The following is an 11,006-nucleotide window of genomic DNA, read 5'->3' on the forward strand; positions in this document are numbered from 1 at the left end:
CATATCAGATTTTTATTAAAGTTAAAATTAAATAAATTCTTTTAATATGATGTGGCTTAGTGGGTCCCATAAAGAACTCAAATGTAAGTTGCATCATTGGAGATGCTCTAAGTTCACAAGCCTTTTGAATCTCCCTCCCAGAAATATTGATCTTGATCGATCCTTGTGCCACTTTGTCCTCACTTCTCACAATGTAAGCATCATCTAACAACAAACAACACCATGGAAGCGTCATCTAACAACAAACCACACCTAAAGCATTGGGTATTCTTCTTCATCGATTTCGTTCTCACTGCTTTCATTCTTGCTACACTCTCAACAAAGTAGATTTCTTCTCTATGCGCTCTCGGTAACATAGTTTTCGTCGCTTTCGTTCTCGCCGCACTCTCGTTATCTTCGTTTTGTGGCTTTTGCTCTCGCCGCGCTCGGTAATGTGGTTTTCAAATTTCTTCTAATTATTTTGTTGTCCTTATCACGATTGGTTGATGCATCTTATTCACTCTTTTTTTCTCTTTCTTTTTTTTTCATTATGCATTCATGTTTCAGGTTTTTGGGATAAAAGTTGGATAACGGTGATAAACCTAACCTAGGTTGTGTGCATTTGCTGGTACATTTTTTATGGAAAAGTAAGCATACCGATTTTGAATATTGATGGATTTGGTTAACGACATTAATTGGTTGGCTAACAATATTGGCTACAAGGATGCAGTTTGTCAGTAGCTCTTTCAATTGTGAGTCAAGGAAATCTATTAAAACTGATCCAGATTGTTCTTGACATGTTTAAGCTAAATAACATGTGTAGTTGTGTCCAAGTGTATGCTACATTATTAAATCACTTAGAAACCAAAGTTCTTTGTCAGTTGTTGACACAATAAATAGTGAGTCTGATGTTGAATGGGTTGGAAAAATGAAATCAATATTGATGAATTTAGTGATTTTGAAGAAAAACATGATGTTATTGTTAGTGATAATTCAAACATGAGTTTTATCCATTTTAAAAGATTTTAGGGGGAGGTTAGTGTCTAGAGAAAAATTAGATGAGTTTTAACAGATTTATTAACGGTGTTAATTTGATAAAGGGGATTTTTATCTATTTTAAGAGAGTTTAGGGGAGATTAGTGTTTAATATAAAACTAGAGAGGGTGTATGTGTCATTTAAAGAGACCTCAGGGGAGGTTAGTGTATTTTTCCCTTTATCTTTTAGTTTTTATTTTTTTATTAGCTTTTATTTTTTTTTTAAAGTTATTTGAAGTAGATTTTGAACTTCTAGCTTTTAGCTTGTGACTTTTTCTTCCATTTATACCCTTATTATTTTAACAAAAATCTATTTTTATCCTTCAATATATATTATGATTCAATGTTTAATGTTTTTTTAATGTTTAATGTTTTTAATAACATCTAAAGTATACAGTAAATTTTAAAATAGTGTTGATAATTCTCAAGTTAGTGAAACGTAATCGAAGAATCAATGAGATTAACCGAGACGAAGAAAATTAAATTTTTTGTTGTATTTTTATGGTATAATATTAAATAATAAACTTATTTTTATCATTAATTGGGAAAAATCGTCCGTAGTTACATCTACGGAAAGGTTTGATGGGTTTTGCTAAGTTTCACTATGTTTTATACATTTCCGTAGATGCATCTACGGAAGGAAGCAATTTTTTTCAAAATATGAAGTGCTTCCGAATGTGCATCTACAGAAGCAAGGGGAAAAATTGAAATTTTGCGTGGTGTATAAGAGACCTAAGGAATTCGATGAGAAACTTTCTTAAGAAATTTCAGTTTTTTAAATAACTTTTATAGTGTTACATATTTTTGTTAAAATAAATTTTAAAAATACTTTAAATAAATAATTAATTAAAATAGTTTTTTTGCCTGAGTCTGACTTTTTTGAAGGTCTGATTGACCTATTAACCTACTTGAAAAGCATATACCACATGAACATATGTAAATAAGCAATTCAACTAATGTTTAAATATACTAGAGAATCAAAAATACAATAAGACTAAATGTTTGTTTCCGTTAACTTATCTCAGCTTATCTAGTAACATAAATTTTGTGAGATGATTTATTAGAGAGAACTTATGAAAACACCTTATAACATTATTCTTAGGATTTCTTTCAACTCATTTTCATAAGTTCTTCAAGATAACTAAGTTTCACTTTTGTATTTTAATATAAATATAAAATATAATATAAAAATAACTAAATTCATTTATATTTATTAAGATAGGCCGACCTGATAGGCTTATAAGGCTTTTTGTATAGCATGTGGTCTATCTTATTTATCTAAATAGGCTTATAAAAAAACCTAGGCCTTTTTCTACTTAAGAAAAAGTATGGCCTAGCCTTGGCCTATGTAGGCTAGGTCATAGGCCACTGTTAGTTGGCATGGCCTATTTCCACCCATAGGCCTAGGGGAGGTGAATGTGGAGGATAAATCTATCTTGGAGTTTTTGTTGGCTTTCGATCTTACTATAGCAAATACATGGTTTAGAAAAAGAGATGAACGTCTTATCAAATATAAATATGGGGTGACGTGTTCTTAGATAGATTTCTTTTTTATCAAGAAGTCAGAAAAAAAGATTTGCTTGGACTATAAATTTGTTCTAGGAGAGAGATTGACTACCCAACAGAGTTTTAGTTATGGATGTAAGAATTAAAGGAAGAGAAAATAGAATTAGCCATATTGTAGCGCCACAGATCGAGTGGTGGCATTTGAAGGGTGAAAACAATGAATTTTCCAACACAAGATCTCGGATGGGGGGTTTGGACAACCACAAAGGAAGTGCAAATGATATATGGAACAAGATGGTCTAAGAGATTAGAAAAATGGATAAAGAAATGTTGGGTGAATCAAGAGGTTTTGGACCTAGACGTAAAGAATCATAGTGGTGAAATGAAAGTGTCAAGAGTAAAGTTAAAGTAAAAAAAGACTATTTTAAAAAGTTGTCTAGATGTACGAATTCTAAAACTTGAGAAAAGTAGAAGAAATCTAAGAATGAGACCAAGAAGGCGGTGGGTGAAGCAAGAATCCAAGCTTTTGACGGATTATACCAATCTCTAGGAAGCAATGAGGGAGAAAAATCAATATATAGGTTTGCTAAGGGTAGAGAAAGAAAGACTAAAGATTTGTGTCAAGTGAAGTGTGTTAAATATGAAGAAGACAAAGTCATAATTCAGGAAAAGGATATAAAGGATGAGTGAAAAACATATTTCTATACTTTATCTAATAAAGAATATGATATCTCATCGGACCCTAGCTGAGAGGTATGATGCGCTAGTTTTGGAAATGATAAAAATGCAGATATTGGGGTTAGAACCAATGTGCATATAACTTAACCCCTCGGTTTTAAACTAACCAAGGGGTAAAGTACCTTTTTTTTCTTGACATCATTTGTTACCTCTCTTCTGTAGCCGAGGTTAAATGCATTTTGCGTGTGAGGTGAAATATTTTTTTTGTAGCAGTGCTTATTTCATGTGTAGTTAAAACTAAAATAAGTTCTCAATTATATCATGTGTATATTTATAGTTTTGAAAGTGTATCGTTCAAGGCTATTCTTTTTACTACATAGTATTCCTATTTACATGATTTTTATTGCCATATTTTTTAGTAAACAGTTTTGCAATAGTTGTCGCCATGTTTTGCTATTGTTTACCGAAACAATAGTGTTGTGGTAATAGTAAACCTACTCCAATGTCGTAACATAGGTTTATATTCTGAAGCAGAATTTAGTTTGCAAGCATTTATCACTCTAATCCTACTTCCTGATGCCTTTATCACTCTAATCCATTTCATTTATTTTGTTTATAAACAAAATAAAGTTAGAGATGTCTGAATTTGGAAATACCATTGATATTGATAAGTATGAAGCAAAATTTGAGATCATCAACAGTTGAAGTCATTCCATTTTAATATGGAACTATCAATTCTCGTTGTTACATTTGTTCTTTGACAAGCTTTATAAAAAATTGTTCTAAAAAATAAGTAAAAAATCTAATTGAAATGTAAAAAAAATCCTATTAATTTATTTAAAAAATGAAGAAAAAATTAAACAAAAAATAGGCGGACAAGCCCACTGCCCGCCAACCCCACTCTTAGGCGGGATGGTCTAGATTTTTCAGTCCAATTTCCCTTGGAAGGCTTGTCCGTCCCGCACCTTTTTTGGCGAGCGACCCGTTTTTCTACCCCTACCGTCGAGTATCATCCTTAAACTCAAATCTCTATTTAAAAAATCATGGTGAGGGAGAGAGGATGAAAGTAAAATTAACCAGATAAAATGGAATACAATTTGTAGACCAATTGAGGAGGGGGTAGGCATTAGAAATTTAAGGGTGTTTAGCCTTGCTTTATTGGGGAAATGGGTTTGAAAATTAAGAAATGAGAAGGAATGCTTTTGATTCTGATCATTGGTTAGTAGATATGAGTTGAAAAAATTGGAGGAGAGTGTGGAGGAGGGGGTTGTTCCACTTGGTGAAATGACATGTGTATGTAAAGCATGGGAGTTCGGGATACATCAAATGTTTATTTTGTCAAAGATGTATATAAGGATTTAATTCGTAATATATCGAGTTATTTCAACCCAAATTGGTCGAAAGTTTGGTATAAGGCGGTTCTATCTAAAGTTTAGTGTTTGGTGTGGAGAGTGTTTCAAAATAGATTAGCCTCTAAAGATAACCTAATCAAGAGAGGAGTGTTGGGTCAAGGGTCGTTGTTATGTGAAGGAGGGTTTGGTTGTGAGGAATCAATGTCTTATCTTTTTTCTAGTGTCAAACTTGTGCAAGTATTTGATACTAAATTTGCCAATGGATCGGGATTAAAATGACATTATGCGTTGAAGTATGTCTAAGTGCCAAGATCATGTTAATTTACATATGATCGTAAATTGGGATTGGAGAACTACAAATGTTCGTTCAATATCCTTTCTTGCCCCTTCTTGATTTTAGGCAAACAATTTTCTCTTATTCCCTTGTGTCATCAGGATAATTATCACAAAAAGTGGCTCATTCAGGATAAACTCCATCTAATAGTTAATAGCCATTATTATATTTAGTATGATTTATTGTATAACGAACCTTGGGAGCTTATCGTTGCAAACCATCGATGAATACATTGGATTGATTCAACATATTAATATCGTTGTTTGAACTCGCTACCCCAAAAGAAGGCATGCCAAATCCATAAGTCTTGTGAAGCCACTGCTTCAAGCATAACTGTTGGTTTTCCATTATTGCCTCGAACGTACTGCCCTTTCGATGCAATTGGAAAATTTTTACATTCTCAATGCATACAATTAAATCTCCCTAACATATCTAGAAATATCCTCGTGTCTCCCCATTTGTATTAGGCACTCGATGTCTTCACTATTTGTCCTTCACAAATATTATTCCCCAAAGATGCTTAAATAGTGCCATAGTTTCACCATTTCTCAAATAGTCATCCACACTATCAGCAAATGTTCCATATGCCAACATACGGATAACAACGTTGCATTTTTGTAGCGGCGAAAGACGATCTACTAATTGCTTCAACCTTCATTCAAAAATACTCATCGTGTTGACCCAGAACTTCAACCATACGAAGGAGCACATGTTTATGCATTAATACCTTCGACGGAACTGCTCATTTGTGTATACTAGAGTTTGTGAAAAATAATCATTGAACAATCAATCATGTCCCTCTTCACGATTCATCTCTATATTCCTTCTTTGACGTCTAGGCCTTTTAGAGCTCGATGCTTCTTCTTCCATAAACATCCTCACAAGTTTTTCATCCATATCATCATTTATATAATCCATGAACATTTTTGCAATGTGGGAAGGATTGGAAGGATCCATGTGAAAAGAAGTTTGATATTTAGTAGAAGGTGATAACAAATTGTAGAAAATGAAAGAGACTGAGAAGGACTATAAAGCTTATTATGCATATTAATACTATTAATATGAGTAGTCTGTAACGGCTAATTTGAATAACGACTAGTTTGAATAACTGCTAGTTTGAATAACGGTTAGTTTGAATAACGACTAGTATGACTTTGAGAACACATAATCTTTGCATTGAATTTTAAGAATTCATAATCATACTAAAAAAAATACAAAATACATAATCATATCAATTAAGTCTATATTTTCCTCTAATCATGTCGCATAATAATTTATGAGCTTGTAATTGTTTTGTATTCTTATTTGATGTATCTTTTGAGAATATTTGCAGATCATTGATCTTCAATCTTTCCTTAGCACTCTCATCCTTCTTAATCTTTACATAGAATAATTTTCTCTATATCTCAACTTTTTCACCCTCAATGTGTGCATATTCCCGTGAAAATATTGACATCTTTTTATAGAAGATAAAGAATATGCTCTTCACTGCTCGTTGGTATTAGTGGATTAGATGATGAAGAATATGCTCCTGAAATTGAATTCTTTGTTTTTTTTATAGAAGCTTCTGATGAACTTGTGAGTCATTTAGGTTCATCTTTCAATAATCTCCATGCAGCCTCAAACGTAAACTTTTCACTTTCATCTTAGAAATAGATTTTATATGCAACTTGCATGATATTACTCTCCGAACTCTCACTTTGATGTGTAAACACGACTTATTTGTAGCATCCAACAAACTTTTGAACATATGGATTAATTTTTTTCCATCCACCTTTTAGTTGCATTGGTTTCCTTTCTTTGTAATTGATGTCACATTGCTTGTTGTAAGCTTCACCAATCCTTTTCCAAAAACTATCTCCTTTTTTATCCACCTTAACAATTGAATCCTTTGAAATGTTCAGTCATGATTGAATGAGAATTTCATCATCTTTTTGTTAGAACCTTTGTCTATGCGTATTTACAACTGGTGCGGATGCAACTTCCTCACCAAAATTAATAGTTTCTAAGCTACCTCGAGTGCAAAATTGTGGTGTTTCATGTTCTTGATCATTTAATTGCACATCACTACTACCTAGTTGAGCCTCGTGAGGCATATTGGAGTTAGTTGATTGTGATGTAAGTTGTTGATATTTATATGGATAGGATGGTGTATAATATGAGTAATTTCCAAAATGTGAATTATTTTGTGGATTTGAGATATAATGAGAGTTTTGAAAATTTAAATTATGGTGTGAATTTGAGATAAAAGGTACATTTTTAAAGTATGGTTGCTTTGTTGATTTGGAATAGAAAGAGGACTACCGTCATTTTGCATAAAATTAGGCAAAGAGTTATGTTGATTGAGATTTATTGACAAATAAATGTGTAGAAATAAAAAGGTAAATAAGATAAAATCAATAGTTTAAAAATAGATTAGCTCAAAATGAAAATCATCATATCATCATACTAAATTATAATCCTACAACTTCTTCCCACCAAAAATTTCCATCCAAAATTTCCACTAATAATAATAATAATAATAATAATAATAATAATAATAATAATAATAATAATAATAATAATAATAATAATAATAATAATGGTGTATTTATTTTGTTTTTGTTAAAAAAAATTAAATTCAAAATTTTATATATTTTCTTTTCCATTTATTTTTCAACTGACAATGTAACATATATTAGATATGCATGGTCTATTTTATTTATTTATTAATTTTATGCATTTTTTATTTTAAATAGTCACATAATATTACAAATTATCCAAACAAATTAACTTACATTTTAAAATCAACATAACTAATACAAAAATTTATATTATTTTATTTTTTAAAATTATAATAATATTATGAATATTTATATTAGTGGATGTCCATCCTTCTTCTTGTTTTTCATCTTCCTATTCCATATTTAATATGTGTGATTTTCCATCTTCCTCAGGTCTTATAAATAGAGACTCACATTGCAATGTAAATGACACTTGAAAGAAAGAAGATGATAATACCATATTACTTTTTCTCTTCTTTTTCTCGCATTCATCTCTCCTTCATCTTTATATTGTTCTGATTAATTTCATAACACGTTATCAGCACGATACTCTACAACGCGAGTGATGATATAGTCAGGTTCTACGTTATTTTTCTAATCTTAATATATTTGAACCAATATAATATATAATTCATGATTTTGTTACTATTTTTTTTCATAAAATATGTTTATTTTTTATATATTTTGTAGAGAAATTGACTTACCTTGTACAATAATATTAGATTTCTTTGATCATTCTTGTTAAATTCTGGAAGAATTTAACATTAAAGCATTTCCCTGAAGGATTGTAAATTCCAGAAGGATTGCATCTATACTAATAACATATCCCTGAAGGATTGCACAAAGAATAATTTTTCTTGACCGTTGTTTATGGAAATAGTTTGTGATGTGATATTTGTAGAACTAAAGATTAATATTAAACCATCTCCAAATTATTGTTCAAAGATTGAGATTAATTGATTATTATGTTTATCAATAATTGATGAATTCCAGAAGAATTCAACGTTCAATCACCTTTAAAAGGCCGCATCTGTAATATTATTGAATCCTAGAAGGATTGTATCAATTATGTTAAAAATTAACAAAATGATTGCTTCAATAATATTATCGAGTTATAAAATGATTGAATCAATAATAGTGAAGTATCCCAGAAGGATTTCACAAAGAAATTTGATTTTTCTTTTATTGATGATGTAAAGAAGTGTAACCTACATTTTTGAGAAATAAAATTTCATAAAAATGATCCAATTTTCTTTCATAATTTAATGGTATGCATCTACGAAGGATTATAAATATTGTAATTTTCTAAGTAAAACGAATCTCTCAGAATAATATCAATTGTGATCTTCAGGCATTCCAAAAATATTGCAAGAGTAATATTAAAATATCCCTGAAGGATCTCATAAATTTTTGTTGTTATACTTTATGTTTTATTTTATGTATTATTTTGATACATCGAGATTTTTTATTTTTATTTTCATTAACATTATATGCTTTATATTTTGATACTTATGAAAGTTATGATATGTTTTATATTTTATAATTTATATTTTATATTTTATATTTAGCATTTCGATTTAAGTTTGAATGGGTGTGGTTGAACCGACATTTCTGAACGGGTGTGATTGAACCAACACTTTTGAATGAGTGTGATTGCACCGACACTTTTATGTGGTCTATAATGAATCCTCATCACTATATTAAAGTCTTCCATGACACATTTATGTAAACCGGAAGTCTTTGTGAAAGTGTTTCGATTTGTAATTTTTTCTTATCGGATGACTTGCAAAAAAATGTTCTGGAAGACGTGCATAGGGATACAATTTTTTGATTATTTTTGTGAATAATAAAAAGTAAAATGGTTAAAAACAATAAAGAATAACAAAAGTAAAATTTTCTAAAATTTTGCATGGAATTTTATTGGCGTCTGTGTGTATTAGAAGGTTGGTGTTTATTTTGAATTATTTGTTTTTTTTTCCGATAATCTATTTTGAATTATTTGTATTTCTAGTGTGCCTTATTTCTAGTATGCCTTGTGCTAGAAGCTTTATTTTAATCATAATTTCTTTGCTTATTAAAAAACATGGAAGGGCAGTACATGGGTTTGTTTAGGTAAGTAAAGAAAACATATTTGGGGATGCCAATGGTAAGAGATTTAATGAATAAAGTACATTCTAGATTCAACATGTGTTGAATAGACTCTTTGAATGAGATGTTTAAAATGTTTTTATATTAGCCTTGACTTTGAATTTGAACACAGCTTAGAACCCAAATATTTTATGAAAATATTTTTTATTTTTATTTTTTAAAACAACATATGAAATTCTAAAGGTGATTCATTATAAAATGAAATAATAATAATTAAGAATAATAAATTCTTAAATATGATTATAATAAATCATTTAATATCATTAATATTTAAAAAACTATTGCACAATTATTTATTTGCAAATTCTCTTATCTTATTATTTGTATATAAAACTAAAACAATTTTCTTAAAAAAATAAATGAAACTTTAATTGTTATTTTTGTTACTTTTGGGTAATTTTATTTTCTCTTATAAACACAAATAAAAAAATTATTTTATTTTCAATTTTACTTCTTTCTAGCATTTTCGAGTATGTTTGGATTTACGGTGGACAAAATTAATTCTAACACAGAGTTTGGTAGAATTGATTTTATCAAAAATTAAATTTAACAGAATTAATTTATATTTGAATACATTTATGTAAAAGTGAGTTAAACAATAAATTACACTGTAAAAATCATCCAAAATCAATTCTTGAAGTAAAGTTAATTATACTTTTGTCTAATCAAATATTTTAAAATTATCCAAAATTAATTGTACACTTTTAAAATTACTTTTGACATTTCTAAAAATTAAACCAAACATAATTTTTTTTTTTTGGGTTAAAATTTCCCACACTTTATACTCACCACTTTTATTGATCTCATTAATATGAAAAAGCAGTAGTGGCGATGATTCGGCTTCAACTAGTAAAGCAGGCAAACCTAACAAAGGTGGTGGCATCTGATTTGGACCAAAAGAACATTAAACAACAACCATTTCAACAAATCATATGCTTTATTATGATCATATCAATGATGCTATATAGTTGTATATTCCATTGCAGTTAAAGAATAAACCTCATCTTCACAATTCAACTAGAATATGCCTTCCTTTTCTTTGATACAAGGGTTGCAAAGCAGCATAAACTGCTCCCATCCTTTGATCCAATGTATATCTGGTGGCACATGGGACGGTGCAAGCACCACATGCAATGGACCATAAAGTTATACTTATAAAATACTAGTATATCTTCAGTTCCGGCTAATCTAGGTTTGAGCTACTTGAGTTATTAGGTATTGTCCGTTTTAGGTGTGAGAATTCTCATAGTTTTGTCTGTTAGAAAAGAGTGTTGTATATAAATTATTCTTAGTCTGAATGTAAAGGAACACAGGACAAACTTCGAATTACCTCATACGATATCATTGTTTCGTTCAGAGAACCAAAGATAATTGATGAAGTGATAGAGTGGAGCTCAGACACGTTTGAACCTACAAAGTTATAACTCTAAC

This window comes from Vicia villosa, linkage group LG1 (assembly GCF_029867415.1).
Source record: "Vicia villosa cultivar HV-30 ecotype Madison, WI linkage group LG1, Vvil1.0, whole genome shotgun sequence".
Classification (NCBI taxonomy): domain Eukaryota; kingdom Viridiplantae; phylum Streptophyta; class Magnoliopsida; order Fabales; family Fabaceae; genus Vicia; species Vicia villosa.